Here is a 27,911-nt window from a genome sequence, read left to right as displayed (position 1 = left end):
AGGGGAGCAGCACAGGAGATGTGCTGAAGAAAGGATTACCAAGAGATTTAGCAGTTCAGGTGGATTAAGGGTGATTTGTCACTTGTCTGCTATGGTTCTATGGAAATAAAAAAAAAAAAGAAAAAAGAAAGGAAGAAAAGCCAACAGATGAAAATCACTTAGCATGCAAGGAAGGGAAAATACACAGTTGTTCCTTTTATAGTTGAGGTTTGCATGTAGGTCCAGGTACCACGTATGGGCTTATGGGCAGACACACTGTCAGTCTGGAGTGGGAGAGGTTAATAGAGGTTACCTCCAGCACCAACTCACCATCTCTTCCACTGCAGCACGTGCAGCTCACATTAGCTCCCCAAGCTCCTTCACACCCAGTGGCTCTACCTTAGCCACTGTGCAGTCAGGATCCCAAGTGTTTTGGGGGTGGGGTGGGGTTGCAAACACAAGTCACAGCTACCCACACATAAGATAACAGCCTAAAATGGAGAAGACAAAGATTGGGTTTTACCAGATACTGGACACACCCTTGCAAAGCATCCTTTGAAAAGGCTGGACTGTACCGTGGTGACAGCCTGCTTGCAGTTGAATCCAGGTCTTCAGCTGCACACTTGGGCTGCCAGAAGAAATAAGATTCGGCAATGACCCCCCATATGCACAATATCTGTTTTTTCCAAGAAAAGGCAAAAAGAGGAACTAGAATGAGAAAATGTAATAGGCAACTCACTGAAAATGTAACTAATCAAATTATAATGGGGACCATGCTAGCGACACATCTCTGGTTTCAGAGGGAATCTAGATAAACAAGTAAAGGTGTAGTTGAAGTACTGCAGGTCTTAGATTGCAAAAAGTAATCCAGGACACAGTGCTCTATAATTTGACTCCTGCAGAGAGGATCATTTAGGAGTTCCCAGAGTGTGCTCGACTCAAGTTATTTCCTTGAGGTTTTCCTAAGGATGGAAGAAGGAATGAGGCAGTGAACCACCTGCCTGCAGCTAATGAAAACCAGCACCCTAGCTAGGGCTTGTCAGGAAAGCACAGAATAAACCCTGATGAGGCAAGAGTGGTTAGGGGAGCTGGGTCTGGGCAGGCACACTCCCATGCCAGGAGAGACCAGCTCCCAGCTGCCATCTCTCATATTCAGACTTGGTTAAAACACCATTTCTCTACAGGGTTGACAAGTCCAAGTGAGTACCATGGGTGTTCCCACTCCCCCCAAAATATCATGCCCCGAAACAGTGGCAGAATCCCCTGGGAGATGCCCTGAAAAAGCTTTGGTGGAGCCTGGGATCAGCTAAGGTGTTTATTCCAGTTCTCTTGGGCCAATCAGGAGGCTCTGTTTCATTTATTTGGCAATGTTTCATTTTGGGCTGCAGTGACTTGGGCTACTTTGCTGTTTATTTTCACATTGTACTATACTGCCCTCAAGTTTCTAAACAGAAGTGACTTCCAATCCCCAAGTGGAAAATGTTTCTCTTGCAAAGGGAAAAATGCAAATATTTCCATTGTGGTTGTATGATCCCCCCCCCCCCCCCCCAAAATCTTCCTGTGTGGAGATATCCAACTGCAATGACCCTTGACTGCAAAAAGGGTTCAAATCAGCCTTTCTAATAACTTCCCAAAACCAAAACTTAAGGTTTCAGCTCCCAAATTGACCACATCATTGCAGGGTCTGAGAGAAACACCCTGGTCATGTTGCCCATGACAGGTTTGCATTAGGGATAAGACAAAAGTCAGGGTACACACAAGAAGATCTCCCAGACAGGATGTTTATGAACAATTGGCCACTGCTGGTTGAGAGGGAGGAATGGGACAGAGCAAATCTGAGGCTGTTCTGGCTATTACAAATAGACTGCAGCCACCTTGGCAGTGCATTGCGTTTGCTTTTCTGCTTACAGGTTGACTGAACCACCCAGCTTTTCAATGCTTCAGCTACCACCATCAATCTGAACCAAGGTCCCTGGCCCAAGTGGGGCCCTGTTCACACATTCCCTCATGAGGACCATACTTGGACCTGGCGGCAGCGTGAAGGGAGACTCAGCTGGTTCCCATCTGCCTCCTCCCAGCAGCTGTGCACAATGAGCTCCAGATGCAGGACTGGGTGTGCAAGGGCATGAGGCGCTGTGCTAGAGGGAGAAGGCAGAGGCAGACGAGACTGCTGCTTTTATCTCCTTTGCTTTGTTTATGAAAAGAGAATTAGTGCGTGGTTGCCAACAATATACTCTGGAAAGGGCACTCCTCCAGAAATACTTTAACGGCCATTGCAGTGAGTGGATAGGGCTTGCCTTCTGTCAGCTTTCCCACTGCTGTCCAGGGATGCTGAGACATGAGACCCAACAGTGGCCACTTGCTTGGGATTCTGACAGTGAAGCTTAGTTGAGCCTCTCACAGCAAGTCCACATGGCCAGGTGGCCAAATAGCCTGAAGTAGACCAAAGCCTGCTGGTCTGCTGTAAGGAGACCAAAGCCTGCTCTGTTCATCCACCTCCTGAGAGGTTTCTCCTCAGGCACAGTGGGGTGGACAGGCAGACGGTCCAGCTTGCTCTGCCTTTGGGGTACCCCAAAGGCTGTGGCACCCCATAAGTCACGTCCTGGCCAGGACGCAAAGCCCTACAATACTCTGGACAGGGAAAGAGGCTGTAAAATAAGCATGCTGGACTGTAGGAGGCTCTTCCCCAAGAGCCTGCACCACAGACCTCCAAAAGAAAACATTGCAGCAGCTTTGGGCCAAAGAAATTCAAGACCTTATACTTTATAGCTAAATGTCACCATCCAAGTGCTTTGAACCATGCATGAGGCAGGTCACTACCAGTGCCCTCAGGTTGTCGAGCATGCCCTTGGATAGGGAGCTCACCCATGCTTCTGACCTGCCTGCAGACATCATGTTTCTGTAGCTCTGCTGAATTTGGGGCACAGTTGGAATCCAAAAGCCAGAAGAAGCTGAAGCCCCATTTTCCAACAAGATGGGGTTGGTGTGTCTTTCCTCCCAACACTGCACAGGCCTGCTGATAGATAATTAGATTAAGAGCAAGCCAGCATCTGCTCAAGGTTATTTATTGCTTTTAAAAGTCAAGCTTTATTTGAAATTATTTTTGTCTTCTCTTATTTTTGGTGCCTGCATTGGGTCTGAGTTCTGGAACATCCTGGATATACAAGCATCCCCTCTGCATGATGTCAAACACTTGCCAGGCAAAGACATCCCTCCTGGAAGTACAAGAGATGGCCAGAAAATGTCTGCACATGGTTGTTTTCCCTTGGGAAAGGTTGGGGGGCTGTAAAACTCCAGCAGCTAGGAGGGCCATTTTGGAGGAAATCAGTAGGGTCAGGGCAGCAGGGCATGGTGCCATGTCTACAGCTGACACAGGTATCCTCCTGATATTTCAGTACTGCTGGAAGTAAGCAGAGACTTACTTCCCTAGCAGAGACTCACTTCCTTCCATGTTTCCTCTCCTGCTGCCAGCACTTAGCCCTCACTGCCAGAAAGGCCTTCCAGTCTTATTTCCTCCAAACTTTCCCCTCCAGGACCCTCCAGAGGCAAAGGCTTGACAGGACTGCAATTGGACTATGGATTCCCAGCCCAGCTAACAGACATAGACATGTCTGTGAGACTGTGCAAAGGGGAAGGTGGAAAAATGCAACTGGGACCAGACAGGGATGAACAGGGTGCTTGTGCCTGGAGGGGTTGCTTTGTGTGTGTACAGGCAAGTGTGCATTCACTCTTGTGTTCAAGGAGTGTGTATATACAAGGTTGGAGACAGGCTACCCACTCTGGTACAAATGCATGCATGCACATGAATCTGCTGGTTGTTGCACATGTGTACACTTCTCCCCAGATCTGACGTCTGCAATCCTATCCATGACACCTGTGGTTCCCCAGCCCTCCTTCTCCCAGCCCTGCCCTGGCAGCCACCCAAACCAGTACTGACATGTTGAGGAGTTCTCCTCCATCAGCTCCAACAGGCCATGCTGCCTTGTGGGGATCCTGCTCTGCAGCAGAGCCATTTGCATGCTGGTTGCTCTACCACAGCTCATGGTCAGCCTTCAACAACTCTGCTTCAGTGAGGTAACCCAAAGCTCTGATTTTGTTGTACATTTGTTTTATTGAGGGAAATTCATGAGGTTCTTGACCTGTGAAAGAAAGGAAGACAGGAAGGGAGGGAGGAAAAAAAAAAAAAAAAAGATTTATTTAAAGTGTCACCTTACTGCCAGACTCTTTAAAGTTTCAACTGTATCTGCAGCTGTGGATCCAAATTGCTACAGACTGATGTTCTCCACAGGGATAACATAGTACCCGGGTGGCTGTTTCAAATAGTCACCCATCTAGGAACTGAGTCAGGCCAGGTTTGGCCTCGCTTTCACATGGCCAAGGCAAATTCGAAGCTTTAACCCCAAGCTGGAGAGATGTCTCTGATGTCCCCATGGAGCTGTGACCCCTCCTAATGCTCCACTATGGTCCTTGCAGCTGAGGACTTAGCCCTGGCTGAGCCCCCAGCAGTCCCAACACAGCGGGTCCCTGCTTATGCAGGCAGCATCAGTTGCATAGGTGTTTATCTCTCCCAGCCTCCCTGCGACTTCTGGGCAAACAAGCTGTCCTGACTGCCAGGGGACACTGGCCCTAGGAGAAGAGAACCCAGGCTGGATCTGGGCACTAGACACCTCAAACAGCAGTGGAAACACGTGCAATTGCCCAGTGCACAGAAATACTATGTGGGGCTGTCCTCTTCAGAAAAACACCTCTTACTTCGTCAGTCTAAATACTGAGGACACTTTTTCTTCTTCCCTCCTTCAGTAGAGCTGCACGCCCTTTGCCACGGCACTGCTGCAGCACTGTTAGGAGAAAGCCGGGCCAAGATCCCCCTTCCTCTGTAGGCTGGGCCAATTTTTTACTCACTTTTATTCACTGAGACTCTGCCAAGACGGTGTTCAGCATTTTAAAACCCCACAAGAGTCCATTTGCCTGGAGATATAATTCAGGACAGCTTCTTGCATGGGCTGGCATAACACCAAACTTTTCTGATTTAGGCATATCTGTGTGGAAAGGGATTAAGCAGAAATAAGCAGCTGTTTTGCAGAATAACAAAGAGAATGCAGGATCTGCACCCTGCTTGGCTCAGCAAGAGCTTCACAGGGAGATGAGCCCTAAATCACAGCAAGGGGAACCCATCCCACCTGAAAATTCTCCCCAGCATCAGGGAGGCTGAGGCAGTCACAGGAGGAGGGGCATTGTAATGGGTTTGGTTGGCTTGACTTTTTAGCGTGTCCTCCACCCAACACACACAAGTAGGTTTCAGTGGGAGTATTTCACAACCCTTAAAAACAACAGCAACAACAAAAAATACTGCAGTGGCCACAAAAACATGTTTTTCATCCTGGGGAGGAAGATCCTCTCTCCCTAGCAGTTCAGGTGGAAGTGGTGGGAGAGAGAAGCCAGTGTGGATTCTCTGGGATGCCACAAGAAGGGCCTCCTTCTCCTAGCTGGGCTCTCCTGTAAGAAAGGACCTATGTGATGGTACCCAGAGCACAGAGAAGAGGGAGATTTGGCACCATCATCCAAATTTGAAGTTTTGATGTAGTTGTGCCACCTTGCTTTGCTGGGATCAAAGCTAAGTTGAATATGAGCCAGCAGTGTGCCCTGGCAGCCAGGAGGGCCAATCGTATCCTGGGGTACATCAAGCACGGCATCGCTAGTAGGTCAAGGGAGGTGATTGTCCCGCTCTACTCTGCGCTGGTGCGGCCTCACCTCGAGTACTGTGTGCAGTTCTGGGCACCACAGTATAAAAAGGACATGAAACTGTTGGAAAGTGTCCAGAGGAGGGCTACGAGGATGGTGAAAGGCCTGGAGGGGAAGACGTACGAGGACAGTCGGCTGAATATGAGCCAGCAGTGTGCTCAGGTGGCCAAGAAGGCCAACGGCATCCTGGCTTGTATTAGGAACAGCGTGACCAGCAGGGCTAGGGAGGTGATCGTCCCCCTGTACTCAGCTCTGGTGAGGCCGCACCTCGAGTACTGTGTTCAGTTTTGGGCCCCTCGCTACAAGAAGGACATCGAGGTGCTTGAGCGGGTGCAGAGAAGGGCGACGAAGCTGGTGAGGGGCCTGGAGAACAAGTCCTACGAGGAGCGGCTGAGGGAGCTGGGCTTGTTCAGCCTGGAGAAGAGGAGGCTCAGGGGTGACCTTATTGCTCTTTACAGATACCTTAAAGGAGGCTGTAGAGAGGTGGGGGTTGGCCTGTTCTCCCACGTGCCTGGTGACAGGACGAGGGGGAATGGGCTTAAGTTGAGCCAGGGGAGTTTTAGGTTAGATGTTAGGAAGAACTTCTTTACAGAAAGGGTTGTGAGGCATTGGAACAGGCTGCCCAGGGAAGTGGTGGAGTCACCATCCCTGGAAGTCTTCAAAAGACGCTTAGATGTACAGCTTAGGGATATGGTTTAGTGGAGGGCTGTTAGCGTTAGGTTGGAGGTTGGACTCGATGACCTTGAGGTCTCTTCCAACCTAGAAAATTCTGTGATTCTGTGATTCTGTGATTCTGTGAACAGCTGAGGTCACTGGGCCTGTTCAGCCTGGAGAAGAGGAGGCTGAGGGGAGACCTCATCGCAGTCTACAACTTCCTCGTAAGGGGTTGTCAAGAGGCAGGAGACCTTTTCTCCATTAACACTAGTGACAGGACCCGCGGGAACGGGGTTAAGCTGAGGCAGGGGAAATTTAGGCTGGACGTCAGGAGGGGGTTCTTCACAGAGAGGGTGGTTGCACACTGGAACAGGCTCCCCAGGGAAGTGGTCACTGCACCGAGCCTGTCTGAATTTAAGAAGAGATTGGACTGTGAACTTAGGCACATGGTCTGAACTTTTGGGTAGACCTGTGCGGTGTCAAGAGTTGGACTTGATGATCCTTAAGGGTCCCTTCCAACTCAGGATATTCTATGATTCTATGATTCTATGATTCTAAAGCAAAAAAAGAGCTGATTGGGCTCAGAGATCCAAGAACATAATCAGAGCAAGTTGGGCTCCTCAGTGGCAGTTGAGCAAGGGTAACCACTGTGGCTTTCCTAAGATCAGAGATGGGTTATGCTAAAACACATCACCCAAACTGGCCAAGGACATGCACATTCAGCAATCCGATGTTAAACTTTAGGATGTGCCTATATATCTGCATCTGAAGAGCATCTCCAAAGGGCAATCCTGCAGGTCCTGGAATTGAATTTATGTTGCTTGCTTGGAGCTGGCGTGGTTTTTCATTAGACTACTCCTAAATAATCCAACAGTGAAGCAACACAAAACTAAAAAGAAAAGAAATCTTTAATGCAAAAGCTGGAAAATGCCACTTACCTCCCACAGAGTGGGAGTGGGAACAGGCACAAAGAGCAGAGCAATAGAAAAGCAGCATCCTTCTTTAAATAGCTTACTATAATTGATAGTGCTTCGGTCTGCTCTGTATCGCTACTGGGAAAAGCTCATGCCAATATCAAACCATTGCCTATAAGTACATCTGTGGTATTGGAAGGCTGCAGCAAGGCAGAGCTGAAAGAATAAAAACTCTTTGGAGGGCAAGATATATTTTCAGCTTGTCAGCTGCACTCACTTAAAATCAATTATAACCTCACTCCACATGTGGTGGTGGTTTAATGAATTCCCTCTTTCTCCTGGGATCATGCTGTAACCTAATTCACACCAGCAAGGGTATTTCTAACTCAGCTCCAGCAAACTCCCCGGGCGTTCCTGCCTGACGTCAGTGGGAGCAGAGTGAGGTCCCAGCACCAGCCCAAGCCTGATTCTGCACAGCCTGTGCTGCTGTTTGCACTCCCAAAACATGACCGAGGTGCTTCTCCTGCTGGCATCCACTGCTGCTGGGTATGGGCTATGCAGGTTCAGGTCCTGAACCTCACTCAGAAAGAGTGAGGTTTTACTGTTGGATAAAAATTTGGGTAACTTGGAGAACAAGACAGCACAGGATTTATTTTATTTTATTTTATTTTATTGAAACTGTCAAAGAGTGAAGAGTTATAAATAGCATTGTCTTCACAATGTTCTGCTTACAGGGCTGTTGTTTGGGACTGGTTTGGGGTTTTTCTGTTCCTGTCCAGAGGATATGGCTATTTTGCAAAATGCATCACCAATCAGACAAGGATGCTATTTAACCTCTATAAAATGCCTTCTGTCTGAGTGGCCATATATCCAGTAGCACAAAACAGCATCATGAGCTCTGCAGGCTGTGGAAACCTCCATGAGTTACATCTGCAACCAAAGGAACACAAACCCTCCTTCAAAAACAAGGGGCCTTCTTCTGTATTCTTCCCACCTGAATTCATCAGCTGGCTCTTCCAGTAACACACTCACTTGCATGTCATCAGGAAGGAATTTGTGGTATTTCTGATAATCAGAGATAAATTGGTACAGCAGCAAGATCCTCAGATTGCAAAACATTTTAGCAGGTCTTTTAAGCCTCCTGCTCTTCTGTATAGGCTGCCCAAGGGCTTGCTCATTCCTGGGCATCCCCAACCCCACTCATAAATCAGAACATTCTAGTCCTGGTTTCTTCTGTGCATCCAGGAACACTCACAGAGGTTTATTCTTTAACAAACTTAATCTGGGCAATTGTTCAAAAATTTTAAACTAACCTGCTCTTTTTATGTTATAATGACAGCCCATGGAAGCATAATTTAGCCCAGATCTGAAGATCTCTGTTTTAAGGTTAAAAAGTCTTCCAAGCTAAACCTTATCCAACAGCAGCAATAAAGAATCAACTTGCCTTATGTTTATTTTTGTTCTTCTTATTAGTGAATCCATGCAGGATTCACAGCAGGGTCGGTCCAGCCTTGCTTTATGTAAAAAATTCTAACTTAGAATCATATCATGGTTTGGGTTGAAAGGAACTTAAAGCTCATCTGGTTCCACCCCCTGCCATGGGCATGATCCCTCCTGCCAGCCCATGCTGCCCCCAGCCCCATCCAGCCTGGACTTGGGCACTGGCAGGGATGGGGCACCCACGGCTCCTCTGGGCAGCCAGGGCCAGGGTCTCGCCACCCTTATAATGAATAATTTCTTCCTTATCTCTAATCCAAATCTACCCTCTTTCAGTTTAAAACAATTACCCCTTGTCCTGTCACTATATGCCCTTTTAAAAACTCTCTCTCCATCTTTCTTATAGGCCCCCTTTAATTATCGAAACACTGCAATAATGTCTCCCTGGAGCCTTCACTTCTCCAGGCTGAACATCCCTAACTCTCCCAGCCCTTCTTTGTATGAGAGTTGTAGGAGAGGTGCTCCAGCCTTTCAGTCACCTTTGTGGCCATCCTCTGGACCTGCTTGAACAGGTCCATGTCTTTCTTGTTCAGGGTAGCCCAGAGTTGAACACAGCACTGCAGGTGGGGTCTCATGAGGGAAGAGTAGAGAGGGAGAATTATCTCCTTTGCCCTGCTGCCCATGCTGCTTTTGATGCAGCCCAGGGTACCACTGGCTTTCTGGGCTGCAAGTGTGTGCTGCAAGCTCATGTACAATTTTTCAGGCTGTTCTCGAGGTCACAGTCCAGTTAAGGGATTGGACAACAGGTTAATTCCCCCAAAACCCATCAGTTTCAGGCTACACATTACAAGGTCCTTTAAAATGTTAAGTGGAAAGGCCTCTGGGAGGCCATTGATCTGGAAGATCAATGGATAAACACATCAGCTAAGTGAACGCACAGCAATGCTATTGAAAGAGACTGTTTCTGGCGATACCCAGCTACCTCAGAGATGTGTCTGGAAACCCCATCTCGACACAGATCCCGCTTCCCTGAAATGCAAACACTGCCTCACCCCTCAAAGCACTCAAAATTCACAGTGAGGGCTGGGATTCTTGGCAGGGACTCCCCTGGGGCCTTGAGATCTACTGGCAGGAACAGGTCTGAGTGAGGCAGGAACCAGCCCCACATGCTAGGGCACACCGAGCACTCTGGGGCTTAGGGTCTGAAGGGGGCCTTTGGCTTGTTACACCTTCATTTCTCTGCTCAGGTGTCTCTTTGCAGCCCCCAGGGAGTGATATCCTCATGTATCATCCGTGCACATTGAACATCTAATGTCTGATGTTTCATGGCTCTTTCCCACCATAGTTCCCACAGGGAACATGTCTGAACCAGGACTCAGCTCTGAAACAAATGCAGGGGGAGTAACATTTTCCTACAAGAATAAAAGGAAAAGACCTGTTAATCCAGCCTGGAGGGGACAGAGAAAGGTATTTATGTGCCTCAGTGCAGCTGATGGGTTTTACATTAGCATTCTCCTTTTCTCAGGCTGGCCCCAGCTGATCCTGGCACTTTGCTTGCTTGGAGACCCAGGGACAAATGGACCAAAGGGACGTGATGACAACTACAGGGAGCAAACTATATTCTCCCAGCCACCCCATAACATCCCCTCCCAAAATTTCATCCAGGCAGCACAACCTTCTCTTGGCTCTAGGTGCCAGTGACCAGCAAAGGAGGCTTCCAAGGGTGCAGAGAGGCACAAGTCCCTCTGGTGCCCAGTGTCCTGTGTGGCAGTAGCAGAAAGGAACATTCGCCATCTGAGCAGAGACCTACATGTACAGACAACCCCTGGATCCTCCAGGATGTGGGATCCTGTTTGCTGCCGGCAACCTGCCCTGTGCAGAATACCTCAGATCTACATCCAGCATAGCAGGAAGGCACGCCAGGAAGCTATTTCACACTGTCCTACTGCTTTGGATTAGACTCCAGCTGTCTCCTGAGCTATTTAAATTTATGGGCTTGAGAAGTGAACTTTACACCCATGCAGGTGTGGAGCAGCCACTGCAAGGGCTGCAGAAACCACCCTAGATGGTGGCTGAACAGAGAACTGCAGCTTCAGAGCCTCCCTAAAACCACTCAAAGGCATACTACAGATCTGATTCCAGCCAGGGTCAATAAGAAAAGTGCCCTCTAATTATCAGCTGTCCTTTGGTTTGCTGTGCTTTGCATCCTGAATGTGCAAAACAGTTCAGAAATGCACATTGCCTGTGAAAAACGCCTTGCTGTGCTAAACAACCCTGAACAAATATTTATGCAGTAGCTTCCTGCTTCCTCTAAGACAGGAAACAAAGCAGGGCACCCTTTGCAATTAGCTATTGAAGACTTTCATTTAAGATTTTTCTGCCTCCCAGCAGGGCAGTCCACCAGGCACCACTGTTACAGTGAGAAACCGCACAGGCTTAATGGGAAGTTGCAGATCCTGTACACAAAACAGCCATAGTTTGGAGGTTTTTCAGCACTTAGACTAGTAAAATGCTAATTAACAAGGATCTCTTCTTTCAGTCTCTTAATTTCTTTAAAGTTAGGGTTGCTTTCTGTCCTGTTACAGATGCTGGAGATGTCAGACTTGCTGCTGTTGGCATGCCTTTGCAGTAATGTGTCCGTAAGTCTGGCACCCTCTGGCTCTCAGCAGGGAGACAAGGAGATTCAGGGACAGGGACATCCTCAGGTCTTGACACTTTTCCAACATCAGAGAAAACCAGCCCATGAAGGGGGGTAACAGCTTTTCCATCAAAACTACATCCATCTCTTTAATCAGTTTCTCCGTTTCTCTCTATTTCCTCAATATTCTAAGTCAGAGATGTAATCTCTACCTGCAAATCCATCATTGTGCCAGTATCTTCAGAAAAACAGGCATTCATCATCACTCGCCTCAGCCCACAGGGGCTTGGCCAGCAGCTGAGGGAAGGCACATTCACATACAGCCTGTGCTGTCAGGACACAGAAAGCTGCAGCATCTGCCCTGCACCAGTGTCATAACAGGCTTCCGTTGCAAAGTCTCCTACCCAGCCATCCAAGAAACCTCTCTACAGGTTTTTTGATTGGAACATGGATTTCTAGCACAGCCCAGTCATCTGGAATCATAGAATTATGAAATGGCTTGGGTTGGAAGGGACCTTAAAGATCATCTAGTTCCAGCCCCCCGGCCATAGGCATGGATGTCACCCACTAGATCACATTTGCCAGGGTCCCATCCAACCTGGCCTTGAACACCTCCAGGGAGGGGGCACCCACAACCTCTCTGGGCAACCTGTTTCAGTGCCTCACCACTCTCTGAGTGAAAGGAAGGGAAAGTTTGCACAGAAAGGACAAGGTAGAGAGGCCAAGCACGTAGCTAGCTCCAAAACAGGATTAGACATTTATGTGGATGGCAGGTACAGCTAGAGTTAGTACAATAAATGATAACCATCTTGGCAGAGATAGAAACCAAGTATTGCAGGATTTCTGGTAATATCCTTCTGTTGCAGATCAAGACAAGCGTCTCCCCACTCTCTCAGCACAGGATGTCTCTCTTCCATCTTGCCTTGAGGGAAGGTCCTGGTAGGACCCTGGCTCTGCCCCAGTGAGAGACTGAGAAGCTGTTGTGGGGACCAGGGAGCAGAGAGGAGAATGGGCTGGTTGGGCAAGGGGAGCCAGGATGGGGCAAGGACATTGTGGTCCTTTCCTTTTGAACTTGCAGCTTGCACAACTCATGAGTTCAAAGCAAGGAGACAAGTTGCCTCCACACCCAGGTAATTTATTTTAGCAGATTCAGTTGAAATCCCATGATTTCTAGCACAGTCTCACAACTATTCAGTCATTAATTGCTCCTCACCTGTGATGCTTTAACAGGGAGAGGACAGCACACCAGTACCCCACAGCTGCTATGCAGTCACCAACTTTGCCAGCTCTGGCCGTAGGCTGGCAGAGCTTTGCAGGCATCTCCCCAAATCACTCCCATGTGGGTGCCATGTCTCTAGCAGAGGCCCAGAGTCCTAAGTGCTTCCAGGCTGAAGAAGTCATGGCTGCTGGTTGGCGTCACTCACACCAGGGAATGGGAGCCAGCGTCTCCCTACTGCCTGCACAAGCCCATGGCAGATGTCCCCAGAAGGAAAGTTACAGCCTTCAGTTACCCAGTTAAAAATGTGTTTGAGGGGGTTTGATTACTCAGTTTGATAGAGGGAAAAAACCCCTCCAGGTCCTGCCAGCAGTGAGGATGTACGAGCTGGGGCTTTGCTTCAGGTCACAATGCCTAATCCTGGTAATTAGCACAGGAGCAAAAAAAAAAAAACCAACACAAAAGCCAAAACCAAAATAAACCAAACCAACCAACCAAAAAAAAAAAAAAAAAAAAAAGAAGGAGCGATGGTGTCTGCATTCTTGCTGCTTGAATCAGATATGTTTCCTGGCAGCTCCAGCTCCCTCTCTACCCCTCGCAAGCTCCAGGGACTCAGGAAAGGACTGGATGGAGGAGGTTGTCTCTGCTCTCATGTGCTAAGAACTGTCAATGGCATCCCAGAGAGCCATGTCCTAAAACAGGTCCACTCTCCCACCTCTTCTGTAGGAAGGAGGTGATTGGAGGTGTAAAGTCTTCCCCATCACATGCGATCATCTCTCAAGGGATGTGGCAAATGCTTTAGCCCCAGTTTGCTCAAGGGCAGAATCTGCCTTCTTTCCAATTCAGGATAAACACAAGCCTGGCGTTAATCCTGATGTATGGCAGGAATGCTTACTCATAGAATCATAGAATCATAGAATATCCTGAGTTGGAAGGGACCCTTAAGGATCATCAAGTCCAACTCTTTGACACCGCACAGGTCTACCCAAAAGTTCAGACCATGTGCCTAAGTTCACAGTCCAATCTCTTCTTAAATTCAGACAGGCTCGGTGCAGTGACCACTTCCCTGGGGAGCCTACTCCTTGCATGCTGCCTCCCTGCCCCCTTCCCTGCAGCTCTCTCCCCTTCATCTCCCTGTAAAACCATTGCCATCAAGTTGGGAAATGAGGGAAGAGAAATCTCACAGCTGTCTGTCTCATTGCAGCGTGTGAACGGCTTCCAGAACTGCCTCCAGACAAGGTGATTACTAGCAAGGGGTTTGGGACCACATATATTTATTGCCATAGCAGTGAATGGGAGACATGTGGCCACCAAACCCCAGTGTAGCTCAGAGGAAGCTAGCCTCCCAGGGCTGACCATCTCCCTTAGGGCCCCAGGAGCAGCCTCCTGTTCACCTTCATGCTCCTCACCTGCTTCAGGTCATCACTGAAGACAAGAGGCCGAGTTAACTGTGCTCTTTTTAACCTTCTTCTTTGCTTGCCCTTGTACATAGCACCAAAATCCCTGGTGTTTCTCTTTAAGGCAACATTAAAATGAAAGGAAAAAAGTTAAAAGTTATTTCAAAGGTCTTTGCTTCAAAAACATTCAAACCAAATTTATGTACTAACGCCATAAACGTTCCATTTATTGCACACACAAAATAACCCTCTGCAATATGATTCCTCTAAATTTATGGTTCTTTCAGAGTTATTAATTCAGCCCAGGTCTTTTCTTCTTCCTTTTTTTTTTTTTTATATATATATATTTTTATTTTCCTTTTCTTTTTCCACCTTAAGTAGAATAATTCATAAATGCTTCATGCTGGAGTGTACTTTATGAGCATTATTATGATCACTTGAATGTGGAAATGCCCATGAAGTTATTACAATAACTTTAATACATCACAGACTCCTCAGCAGTATGAATAGCAAGGTACAAAGCAATTCCATCAAACGCTGGGGGAAAGAGCTCTCTTGAGAAGCCATTTACTTGGCTAAATAATAAAGATTCTGTAGCCCATATATGTCTCTGAATTCAGTCAATGACAATGTCGGAGGTGAGTTTTAATTTACACTCCAGTTCAGGAGGGTTACATGTATTGCTGGCCAGAGCAAGACATTGATTCAGCCCAAATGGCTTAAGCCCAAAGTAACAATGCAATTTCCTTTATGTCATAGAATTGTCATAGAATTGCCATAGAGTGGTTCCTTTGTGTCATAGAAACACAGGGTTGGAAAGGACCTACAAAATCATCTAGTCCAACCGTCCTCCTATCACCAATACTACCCACTAAGCTACTAAATCATATCTCATAGCACCTTGTCCAGGTGCTTCTTTAATATCTTCATTGATGATCTGGATGAGGGCATCGAGTGCACCCTCAGTAAGTTCGCAGATGACACCAAGTTAGGTGCGTGTGTCGATCTGCTCCAGGGTAGGAAGGCTCTGCAGGAGGATCTGGATAGGCTGCACCGATGGGCTGAGGTCAACTGCATGAAGTTCAACAAGGCCAAGTGCCGGGTCCTGCACCTGGGGCGCAATAACCCCAAGCAGAGCTACAGGCTGGGAGAGGAATGGTTGGAAAGCTGCCAGGCAGAGAAGGACCTGGGAGTGATGGTTGATAGTCGGCTGAATATGAGCCAGCAGTGTGCTCAGGTGGCCAAGAAGGCCAACGGCATCCTGGCTTGTATTAGGAACAGCGTGACCAGCAGGGCTAGGGAGGTGATCGTCCCCCTGTACTCAGCTCTGGTGAGGCCGCACCTCGAGTACTGTGTTCAGTTTTGGGCCCCTCGCTACAAGAAGGACATGGAGGTGCTTGAGCGGGTGCAGAGAAGGGCGACGAAGCTGGTGAGGGGCCTGGAGAACAAGTCCTACGAGGAGCGGCTGAGGGAGCTGGGCTTGTTCAGCCTGGAGAAGAGGAGGCTCAGGGGCGACCTTATCGCTCTTTTTAGGTACCTCAAGGGAGGCTGTAGCGAGGTGGGGGTTGGCCTGTTCTCCCACGTGCCTGGTGACAGGACGAGGGGGAATGGGTTTAAGTTGAGCCAGGGGAGTTTTAGGTTAGATGTTAGGAAGAACTTCTTCACTGAAAGGGTTGTGAGGCACTGGAACAGGCTGCCCAGGGAAGTGGTGGAGTCACCATCCCTGGAAGTCTTCAAAAGACGTTTAGATGTAGAGCTTAGGGATATGGTTTAGTGGAGGGCTGTTAGCGTTAGGTTGGAGGTTGGACTCGATGACCTTGAGGTCTCTTCCAACCTAGGAAATTCTGTGATTCTGTGATTCTGTGATTCTTGAACACCACGAGGGATGGTGACTCCACCACCTCCCTGGCAGGCCATTCTAGTGCCTGGCCACTCTTTGAGAGAAAGTTTTTCCTCATATCTGATCTAAATCTCCTCACCAAACCAAAACCCAGAAAAAAAGAGATGTCAAAAATGGTCAGAGGTGCAACAGCAGGGCCATCATAAACATATTTAGAAGAGCATATAATTTGAGGTCCCCAGATATCCAGTGAGATGCAGATAAGCAGAATTGCCCTCATCAGAAGGCAGACACTATTTTTTTCTTTTACCCTTGAACATGTTACAGAATAGCATGCTGTTGAAAGCCAGAAATTAAGAGTTGCAGGATTGGATCCCCACAAAGCACTGATTTCTTCAATGGAAAGAATCAGAATACTACAACTATTGAACTACTCCTAGATGGAAACAGGAAATCACCAAAATTAAACGTATTTTCCAGGATCTTTAAGCCATTCAGGGTCTTTCCTTGAAGTGTCTCAAGGCTTTGCACATGCTTGTGGATTCCATGTCTGCATTTCTCCTCCTCATTCTCCCATGTAAAATAGATCACGGGGGGGAACCATGGCCCAGAAAATATAAAGCCAAAAATCAGTGGGAGGTGGAAGCATGTTTGAATTCCCTTAGAGGTGCTGTAGAATGACAATCCCTCCAGCACCCAAACCCAACTGCCCCATGACCTTCCCCAAGACCACCCAGAAAGAACTGCAAATAGAGCCCACAAGTCCTGTCTGCCTCTGAACCACCACTGCTCCCCAGCAAATCAGTCTTTTTGTCTTGTAAAGAACTCCTACAGTAATTGCCTTCATATCTCAAGGGTGTCTTGCAGCCACAGAGGTGCAAATATTTATCCATACTTGGAATTGCAGAGTGAAACCTAAAGAAGTGTTCCCAGACACTTTGGCAATTGTTGTTTTAAGACCTGAACCATAGACACCTGGCTGGAATTAATCAGCAGATGTGAATGTGGAGGCAAAGCAAAGCCCTTATTAACCCTTCACATGTGAATGTCAAGGTCACAGGGTGTTTCACTGGGGCAGCCTGTACCTAGATGTCAGCTGTCAACAGCTTGGGAATCCAAAAGCAAAAAATGCTCTCCACTGAACAGGGCATGAACCGGTAGCAAAATTTATTATGCTCCTGTCACCACTTGAGGACTTGCTGTACTAATGCACCCATTTGTGAATAACAGCAACAATAAATGTTTATTATTAGATAATAAAATACAAGAGTTAACTGCTTTCTCTATGGGCTCCAAATTCAATAGGAGTTTAAGCATCTCCAAGGGAAATCATTCACTTTGTACCAGGTGTTTTCAAGTAGTTCACATCAACAGCTTCCCAACAAGAACAAAAATCCAAGTCCTTCAGAAGCAATCTCCCATACTAGCTCTTCTCCAACACAGTGTCTGATTCTTTTCCCATGGTAAACAATCAAGCCCCACTGTTCTAGACTCAAGCCTTCAAAAAATACACAGCACCAATGACTACTCCACAGCTGTTGTCCTGGAAGCATCAGGATAAGGCCATGCCCCCCTGATTTCATCCAGGGTGTATTCCCTGGTTCCCCCTATCCAAATGTCTTCATTCCCATCAGTTCCTTGCTAGGAAGGGACAAAAGCTGACAAAGCTAAGGCCAAACATTGGCACAAGAACATATCCCTGCATGGTGAAATGAATTTGTTCACAGTAAAATACAACCTGAAAATAGAAGGCAGCTCCCTCAATGGCTATGGCAAGGGAACAGCCTCTCCCAGGTTCCAGGACAGGCCCTACTAAGCCTGGCTATTACAGGACTGCGGCAGAACTAGCACTTGGACTTGCAAACAGAAGGCATTGCCTTCCTGGGTGGAAGAGGTTATGCTTTTATTTCCAGCTAAACCTCCCAACGAGACACCCAAGATGAGCTGCTGTGCATTTTACCTTAATGCTAATCCACACAAAATCCAAGTATGGATGTAGCTGGCATTGATGAACTACATCAAGATCAAATGAAAGACAACCTCTGCCCCATTCTGCCATTCCTTTTCACTGTGAGATGTCTGGTGAAAGAGAGTTCACCTGCTTTGAAGTGGGGATGGATCCAAGAACCAGACAGGTGCAAAGCCTTCCTCAGCAGACATGCCATGAAGCTCACCCTGAAAGTCCATCACTTGCAGCTTCTTTTGGATGGGCAAGGCTGGGGGGATAATTCTAAACAGATTAAAAACCTCTGCATGAATCACACCAACCCATCCATTTGAATCAACTTACATCCTGAAAAAGGATTGATCAGTTCTCTCTGCCACTGACCCATGACATTCCTCTACTGCTCAGCAGTTCTGATTGTGAGATTTACTGCAGAACACACTCACGCACACACAAATAAATAAATAAATAAACCAATCTTCTATTTTAAAGCAGAGGAGAAAAGCCTCCATGGAGCTGTCACTACAGATATTAGCCCATCACCAGATTTAAAATGCTGCGTTCTTGAGTGATGTTGGTCTTCATGGCCCATTTACTTGTTTGCTTCATTTTCCCCTCCTCAACAACTCCCGTTACTGCCAAGCTCTAGTTTTTTGTATCTTTGCTGGCAGGCTGGGATCTTTTTCACACATCCAATCAAAGGATAAGAATGGGGCAGAATGAAGCTGGAAGGAGGATGCAGGAAGGAGAGAAGCAGAATAGTGAGGGCACTATACAGGGAAAGGGAGGGACAGAGTTTGAAGGAGCATAAGAGAAGCCTTGAAGATAAATGAATCAGAGCAGGAGGAAGCGTCACCTCAGCCATCCATCTCCCTTTATCCCTCCTGTACCTGAGCAGGATCAAGTCATACTTCTCCTCTCATGCTGTGCTGAGATGGAAACAGCTTAGGCTCCCAGTTCATCTAGAGCAGCTCTAAGAAATGGTTTCACTGGTTCCCAGCTTGGCCAGGAGAAGAGTCCAACATCAGCTCCCTGGAGAGGTAGTTCAAAGCATTGCCAAAACAGCCAAAAATGACCTTGTAAACAAGAGTCAAGAGACAAGGTCCTCACACAAACAGCCCCACCAGGTCAGGCCAAGGGCTCAGTTTGCTTCTCTCTAGCAGTAAGATGCCCAGAGAAATATGAGAATAAGACAAGCACATATGATATTACTGCAAGTCCCCTCTCAGTCTCCAGCTGTTTCCAAATCAGAGGAACTCTTGAGCCAGATATACTTAGTACTCAGCAATTTCAATTGCATGCAATTGCCCAGTGTCCTCTTAAATCTATGTAAAATTTTAGCATCCACAGACTCCTTTGACAACAAGGTTGCGGGGTTGAGATCCAGCAATGTCTGTTAACATTGCTCTCTCCAGCTCTGGAGGACTTCCTTGCCTGTCAGCAAGGTCAGACAGCATTGCTGCCTCTGTTCTCCTGACCGTACAACCTTTGAGCAGCTGTCTGGGCCATCAGATGCTGTTTCCCTCTCTTGCAAGGCACTGGGAAATGAACATAATCTAGAAGGGACAGATTCATCCCAGAGAAACTAAAACCAGCAAGGAACTTCCAAAAACTGCAGCCTGATGCACTCAGTTGAAGAAGATCCCACACAGCCAAACAGGTGTGAATGCAGCTAAGGCCCAGGATGCTTTGAATCATAGCTACTTCAACACTAAACAGTCCAATCCCCAAGGCAGGGCCAGCCACAGTTCAGCTAAATAAAACAAAAAATAAAATAAAAATAAAAATAAAAACAAAACAAAACAAAATAAAGCAGGTCACTGGACAGCACTGTTTACACCTTTCTGCATGATGTTTTTGTACTCAGGGAGACAAGCAGGCAAACAGAGGAGGAAGGATTTGCAGCTAATAATCAGGGCAGAGGATGTGAGTAAAATTTTGCATTTTATGAGACCTACACAAGTCCAGCAAGGTCCATCCACACGATGCCCTCTTACCACCAACCATTTTGTTGAGCTTAACAGCAGCACCCACACCAGGGCCATAATCTCCCAGATACTTTTGTCCTTTGTGATGGACCTGAACTAAGGGTTCAGACCTTAGGTTGGAGAATGGGGGATGAAATAACCTCATCCACTTTCATCCTTCTACAGCATCTAATTTCTATCCCCAAATATGTTCCCCTGGTGCTGGAGTTTGCAGAATGGCACTGCAGTGGAAGACAATGAGTTTTTACCCTGGTGCAGAGCCTAGGAAGAGGATTGACCTGGGGCTGCTGCCCCAGAGAGCTTTTGGGAGGTAGCCAGAAGCCCTCAGATTGTCAGGGAGCATAACCAACCTGCCAGTCAAGTTCTCTGTTTCCCCACACTCCATCCCCATCACAAATGCGCTTGTCTCACAAAGCCCATTCCAACGTGACAAGTATTTATATAAGACTAATGAATGTCCTGTCACACACAACATCTTGACATGCTCAGGCACTGGAGCCCAGGCACACATGCTGCTTCCTCTGCCATGAGCAGGTTTGCAAAAAGCTGCAGCCCTAGTTTGGCCCTGCTGGAGTTGCTCCACTGCAGGGAGCAGCCTGGCTTGCTTTGGGCTGTGATTCATCACACTAATGCCAGGCTGAAAGCCTTTTCCATGCAGGGAAACTACATGTGGCAAGAACCATAGGTGCTTCTCCAGGAGGGATGACGGTCCAATGGTGATGCTCTCATCTCTTGCACAAGGACCAAGTGCCAACTGGCAGGAATGAGGCAGCCTGGCTCTCTGCAGAAGGTTGCAAGAACCCACCATGTCAGTGAGCGAGCACAGGATGCTTGCCTTCATGGTTTACTCATGAAAACCACTGTGTAATAAACACCATTTTCTCATTTAAATGCCCTAAAAATACCAACATGATTTGAGTAGGAAAATGCCAGCCTTTCTGTCAGGGCTCTCTTCATTCTATGCCACAAATATCTGGTGCAACTCTCTCCATCTTTCCATTTTCCCAAGCAGCACTAGCTCTGCTGGATTTGCCCCCTAAAGCCTCTCCAGAGAGGTTCAATAGCCACATGAAGTGATGGGGCCTGTCAGCAAAACCCAGTGATGCTGGGTTTGGGCCATGCTTTCCTTACAGCTGCCTCTGCCTATGCTACAGCTCCTTCCAGCTGAGTCCTTGGGGCCCTGTAACCTAGCAGCCTCCTTGGAGCAAACGTGTGTAACCTCTGACTGAAACAGCCCAGGCTGCACTCCACCACAGGGCACTGCCTTCAGAAAGAAAACCTGCAGCTGGGGAAGAACCAGCCTCCCCTCTCTCTTTTTCCATGTTGCCTCTTCCTTCATAGGAGGCTGGTGGGACCCATGGGTGCCAATTCCCACTGCAACCCCATGATGGCCCAGTAATGTTGCTCAATACATTGGATGTCGCTTCATAGGAGAGGATGAAAGGTACTGCCAGCAGTCTCAATTGGAAATCATAATGCTTTTTTTTTTTTTTTTTTTTCCCCAGAGACATTTGGGCACTTTCTTTTTCCTTTGAGACTGGGAAATGTGTGACCTTATTGATGCAGATGGTGCCCACCTGAATGGATTGTTCCTTCACACTGCATTCTCCATGTCCTTTACAGCTCCTAGGATTCATGCTTGCTCATCCATCTGGACCCACAGATCCGACTTCTGTGAGAGTGCACAGCAGCACCATTGTTCTGAAGAATGCAGAGTGCAGAAGGAAGCAGTTAGGAGGAGAGGCAGAGGCTTCTGCTGCTCTAAAAGCTGCACTCAACATGCTCTGGTCCAGCGCAGTCCAAAACACTAATGGTACCTGGCCCTTCCGAACACGAAAAGCCCTGAAGCAAAGGGCCTGATGCAATGGGAACAGACATAGATCCTCAGGGCGGTGGGATGTGCATCACAGCCTCACTCACTTATTTCACACCACTGCCCAAACAGGCTTTTGCTGCCAACAGCTTTGAGCACTGTTGTCTCCAGACTGGAAACTGCAGCAATTGTCCTATAAAAACCTAAAATGGAGAAGACAAACCTCCCAAGAAAAACTGGAAGACACTGCAAGGTGAGGGTGTAGGGGTTTCCACATATTTATTCTATCAGCTCTCCCAAGACTGAGCTGATCTCAGCAGCAGCAAGTGCAGAGTACAGCCACGCCTGGCAGCACTGCTCACGGTGAGATTGAGCTGTCCTACACACATCCAAGCCCACCCCAGTCCCAGCCAGTCTGTTTTGCCTTTAACAGAAATTACCTTGATGGGCCCTAGACAGGGGCAGAACCTGATAGTTCTGCTTTGTTACCATACCAGCACCCTGGGTGCTTCCAGTTCACCCCTCTGGCCTCCCAGTAACGAATCGCTGAACATCTTTTAGCTGTTGCAGGAAGCAAGATTTATGAAACCCATCGACTGTAAGGGAGGCCTCTAGCTGTCTAAGGATCCAGCTGCACACATGCCATCCTCTGTTCACCTTCTCTTTCACTCCTGATCCCTCTTCCTACTGAGTAGTCCTCCAAGACCTTCCTGCTGAGACCCATCATGGAAGCACCTCCATCCCAAAACAATCGATCACACCCTGCACCACAATAAACCAGCTTGATCCTCACACAATGCTCCCACACCCAGTTGAAACACCCCACAAAAGGCATAGCTAAAAAAAAATAAGCAAATTTGCAAAGGAGATTTCAGATCTGTGACAACTGTTATTCAACAGAACGAAGTCCTATCCAACCTCCCATTTCAGAAACCTGCCAGATCCCAGCGGAGGCCTCCTTCCCCTGTTCCTCTTCTTAGATTCCTAGAGGTGAAGCTTAGACATGCAAATAGCTGGTCTATCCTTTAAAAATCAAAAGAAATTAGAAAGAGGAAAACATTTTCTCTTTAGGTCAACCCAAAATGAAACCTTTCTATTAGTTACAGCAAAACTATATATTTTTTTTTCTTTAAGTGAAGACAATGAAAACATTTTGTTCTCCCCAAAATAAGGCATTTCTCTGTTTTCAAATGCATGTTTGAAGGCACTTGTGGTCCCCTCCTTTTTAATTAAAGGCAGGCAAATTTCAAATGTCACAGTGCAATAAAAATTTAAAGAGTTTAATTTCAAGCATATCTTAAACAAAGCCTGCAGTTTTTCATCCCGAAAATACTCTTTATTTTTTCATTTCAAACTTGAACCAAAGTTGTAAATAATGTCAAAGGAACCAAAATAACTTTTTATTTTTCCTACAAACAAATGTTTCATCTTAATTTCAGCCAGGCTAACTTAAAGTGATTGGAGCCAGACTTTTCTCAGTGGTGCCCAGTAAATGGACAAGAGGCAATGTCCATGAATTGAAATACAATTCCTTTTAAATAGAAGAGAAAAATTATTATTTTTACTGTAGGGTAGCCAAACCCTGGAACAGGTTGTGCAGAGAAGCTGTGGAGTCTCTTGGAGATAATCAAAACCCAGCTAGACATAGCCCTGAGCAACCCTCTAACTGATCCTGCTTTGAGAAGAGGGTTGTATTAGGTGATGTCTGGAGGTGCCTTCCAGGCTTAATCCTTCTCATTTTATCACAAACTGCATAGGGAAGTATCCAGGTCCTGCAGTCACCTCTCTGAAGATTCACAGACATACACCAGGCCCATTGAACCACTGCAAGTTGTGGCATCACCAGCCCTGCCAAGTTTGAGAGTCACACAGAGCTTCATGATATTTTTAAGTTCCAGTTCCTGAGATACTATAATTGACTGTTTAAAATAAAATATGCATTTCTTACCCTCGTAAATGAAGAGAAAACCTGTAACCTCTGCCTGAACTGCAAGGGAGAAAAATAGAAGGCAGATTTGTAAAAGAGAAACCCACAGGCATTTAGAATCAGCCATTCCTTAAGCAGTTTGAGCAAGCTGGATTTCTCTGGACTTTACACATCCTGCTTGGGTTCTCTGGTGCCTCGTAAGGTGTAAACTCTGGAAAGCTTCTCCCATAGCTGGGTATTCAAAATGTCCTTTTCCTGCATAGATTCACTGGATCTTAATTTGAAGAAGAAGAGCTCATGCTGGACTATATAATTCATTAGGGGCTCACATTATTTTCCCGGCCACCTCACATAAGAGTCTGATATCCCCATGAGTTTGAGCCCACTGACAGCTTGAACTGAAAGTGGTCACTCAGTACTAAAGCTGGTAGGGAAAACAGACAGGCAGACACAGTGTCACAAACAGCCTTGCTCATCACAGCAGCAGTCACAGCTCAGATGGGCTCCTACCAGCTTTGCATCAGGGAATTTGCTCAGTGCTAAGCTGGGCACCATCACCTCAGTCATTGCCACACTGCAGGTTTAATAAAAAGCCAGTGACTTCTTGAAATTTTGGGAAGCGTCCAAATTTGTTAAAAAGACATGGAAAGAAGAGTAAACATCCTATGGATGTTTCACATCTGGGCTTTTGGACTGTCAGAGTCTCTGGTCAACTCCACCTGTTGGGGTCAGGAGATGGGAGTGTAAATGGAGAAAGAGATCTATGAGTACGGAAATCTCGGACCCCTTTCATCACCAAGGCCTGAACCGCAATCCATCTCTGGTGTTGTTCAGCTGGACTCAAATATTTTAATGTCCCGGCCAATAAGAAAAACATTTAAAGTGCCCTTAATTTTTATAAGATTCCTAGAATGTGCACACACACAGAAATGCACATACACATGAGAAATCCACAGCACTGCGGTGCACACACAGCACTGAGCTCTCAGCTCCAGCAGCTTGTCCAAAGCAGCCCCTTGCATTTGGGGCAGTTTTGAGTTTGGCTGTCATTAGAAGAACAGAGTGAGCATCTCTCGTCTGTTTTCTTCCAGCAGAACCTCACCTCGGGGCAGTGGCAGGATCTTTTCAAAAGAAAAATCCTTTTCCTGCTTTTGGAAAAGGATCTCAGCCCGTTTTTAGTGAGCCATCGAACTTATCTAGGGGTCAAACTTACCGACTGTTTTCCTCTTGGGGAAAGCCAGCGGGACACTTTCACGCCTCAGACCCAGCCATCTCCTGGTGCAAAGTGACCTCTACAGTCTGCTTTGTGTATGTCGTATTTCAGCCAGAAGAGACAGATTTCTTTGCAGGTTGGGCTGGTTCCACTGCCCTCCTGTGGCCGACTCCAAAACTTCGCAGAAAGTCTGAGGTTTCTCAGTGTTCGATTTCCATCAGTGTAGAGAAACAGCTGGATTTGCTGTAATAGCGATAATATCAGCAGTTTCGAAAATGCCAATAATTTATATTATAGGCTCACACATTTAAGAAAGTCAGCTAGAGCCTCTGGACTGCTGGTGACAGGCAGGACTACAAAGTCCCCATCAGCTGACAGAAGTGAAAAAAGCTACCAAGTAACTTAAAAACCTGCTATTCTAGGTGAGAGTAGCATATGGAAACACTAGAGGGACTAGAGCAGGATAAAAAAAAAAAAAAAAAAAAAAAAAAAAGGTGCTCTGGAGAAAAATACAAACAGTATAGGGAAGGTCCTGATCCCACACAATGCATTCCCTTGCCTCCTCCAAGTCAGTGGAACTCTGCAGGAGTTGTGCTTGGCAGTTGGAGGCACAGGAAAGTTCTTGGAGGAATCGCAGTGCTGGAAAATTAGTTCAGTGAAGTGTTCACTTTTTATGTATCAGTATACCAAAACAAAACGTACTCCGAAAAAAACATTTGGGCTGGCAAGTGGAGATGGACTAACTCAACCCTTCATGCTGTGAATCAGCTCAGCAACATACAAGCAGTGCCTGGTAGGGTTTATGCAAGAAAAATCTCAAATAATTTTCTTCAGACAGGACCTTCTGTGAAGCTATTCTATTTGTGATTGCAATGGTGGGTGTCCTGTCAATCAGGAGAGCATTTTAGTAAACAAATCCTAACCTTTTATTCCCTATTACCTGATGCCTGATCACCTCCCCTGTTTCCTCACTGTCTGAATACTACAGGTTCACAATGCTTCTCTATACCATATATGTACACTTTTTTTTTTTTTTTTTTTTTTCCCCCCCTTTAAAGGGTTTTCCCCAACCCTTTAATTTCTCCTTTCTCATGTTTTGAGAACTTGTGATCTTTGTTTTACTTTTCTCACACTACTCATCCTGTTTTTCTCAAGCTTCTAACTTATTTTGAAACAGTGAGGCCTTCTACTGTCCACTTATCTACTTAGCGTTTCTCCTTATTATGACTACACAACTACCTTGGAATACAGAAAAGTAATTCTCTACTACAAAAACACAATTTTGTTTCTCACATTTAGAAGCAGTACACTTGCTCCAAGTCCAAGGACCACAGCCAGTAGATGGCATTCATACAGGGTTATATTATGTATATGTATGCTATTAGGTTTAAACTGTCTCGGAAAACATGGAGGATAGCATTTCTCATATAAAAGTGAAGGTAAAATGCAAATATTAAACTTAGCCTGCTGACTTTGATAAGCAACTTTGCAGCTGTCAGGTGTTACAGACTTTCTGGCATCTCTTTCACTCACCATTGATCTTCTGGCTGCTTCTTAAGCCTTAAAGAAATATAATGCCTCTCTAAAGCATCGCTGAGAATCTTGTGTATCCTGGACCACAGAGATGCCCAGCGAGATGTTAATTAGGGATACCCCACCATTCCTCTGAGGTATGATCCAGGATCCCACATGGCTGGTAGATGCACATGGCTACAAGCTGCTAGTGCTTAGCTACCACTGAGGAAATATTGCCCTCAGCATCTCGTCCTGTAGGAGCTGCTGATCCTAAGAAAGCAATGTCAGCATGGAGCTATGCCACTTGTGTAAGGCCTGCCTCCCTGCTGATGAACCCAAGGTTCCAGTTCCCAACAGGTGAGGATGGGAGCACCTAGCAGGTACATGTGGTTACAGAAGAATGAAATGGCTGAGGTGATGGGAGAGGCATTTCCTAGGTGGGCATCTAAGGAGAGTAGGGCTTCTCCAGAGCAGGGCCTCATGATGATGTAACTTAGCCAGCAACACAGCACATCAGCCCTTCTCCTCAGCCTGCTGACCTTGCCAGTGTTGACCAAAAGTGCTGGTAGAGCCCCCCAGCATCATACTGCTACTTCATGGGAGCCAAGACGACCATAAGACTCCTATTCTTATTGCAACAGAAAAAAAGAGGTGCAATAAGTAGAATCCTGCTTCCACCATATCCCATTCCTTCATCTCCCCACCCTGGCCTGCTCTCTAGATCATTGCAGTCCCTCTGTCCATGGAACAGCCCTCCAAAAAGTCAAATGCATCTTTAAGAGGTGGTAATAAGAAAATCCTAGTGCAGCAGGCAAATGTAGAGTTCACAGCCCTGCTCTATCTATTGATATAATAGAAGAAATAGCCTCTCTCAGAGCATTTCTGCTAAGACTCAGAAGAAAAAACATTTTATTTCCTTCACTGGGGGATCACCACTAAGGACAAAGATGACCTACCTTCATCTTAGTACAGCACCAAGCAAGTTGTCTGCTCTGTGCAAGCCTGAAGGGGATTTTTGACAGTAGACATCATCAAGCTAACACCAGGGCCTCTAACAGAAGCTGGGTTGAGTATTTGGCCTGAACTGGAAGTAATGCTGTTTGCTGGAGCCCAAGAATCAGAAGGCAGAAATCAGAACCTCTGAAAAATACTGCTACTTCATTCACTTTAAAAATTTATACTTGCAAAGAAACTTGCAAAGGCCTCAGGCTAATGCTGTTACTGACATCCTGGAAGCAAGTAACAGGAGCTGAAGCCCCGGAATAGGAACAACTCAGATCTATTTGTACAGTACTTGGCACCAGAAGTGAGACCTGTGCCTGAGTTTTAAGTACAGATCAGCTCTGTATGTGCCAGGCAAGATGGACCTTTAACACTGATACAGACAAGCTCCCTTGCATTCTAACACATGCTCAAACCACGTTTTTCTTTCTCAGGGAATGATGCACTGCATTAAAAAGCCCTCCTCTTCCTACCCGTCCCTTGCCGGCTCCATGGCTTCTCAGGGAACAGATCCTGTAGAATGAGGGGCATCTCTCACTTCCACTGAAACAGCAAGGAGGTGGTGTGCTTAGTCCCTGGCAGCATCATTCATCCCAAGCAAGAGTGATGGGAGATATTTGGTACCTCTCAGCCAATTGGAGGAGAGGTGGCACCGAGAGGGGGTGCTTTCAGCTCTTCTCTCCACCCATCC

At 46.7% G+C, this 27,911-nt stretch overlaps 2 long non-coding RNA genes across 3 annotated transcripts in view; both read right to left on the bottom strand.

The window, feature by feature from the left end:
* LOC311423906 overlaps positions 1 to 27,801 on the bottom strand; it is a 30,274-nt gene extending 2,473 nt beyond the window's left edge. Inside the window, exons 1-3 of one of the 2 annotated variants that reach the window (XR_014685927.1) lie at positions 27,694 to 27,801; positions 27,175 to 27,321; positions 24,704 to 24,946 (exon numbers count right to left, since the gene is read on the bottom strand). This is a non-coding gene — a long non-coding RNA (uncharacterized lncRNA). Of the gene's footprint in view, positions 1 to 24,471; positions 24,947 to 27,174; positions 27,322 to 27,693 lie in introns of those variants that run through there. The other variant, XR_014685928.1, reaches the window with a different exon arrangement.
* On the bottom strand, positions 4,071 to 14,265 carry LOC311423907. Its single transcript, XR_014685929.1, has 3 exons — positions 13,990 to 14,265; positions 4,882 to 5,018; positions 4,071 to 4,118 (listed from the first exon to the last, which is right to left on the bottom strand). It is a non-coding gene; the product is annotated as an uncharacterized lncRNA (long non-coding RNA).
* Positions 27,802 to 27,911: the final 110 nt, after the last annotated feature.

Source organism: Aythya ferina (genome assembly GCF_964211825.1).
Source record: "Aythya ferina genome assembly, chromosome: 26".
NCBI lineage: Eukaryota > Metazoa > Chordata > Aves > Anseriformes > Anatidae > Aythya > Aythya ferina.
This window is presented reverse-complemented; position numbering and strand designations above follow the sequence as displayed.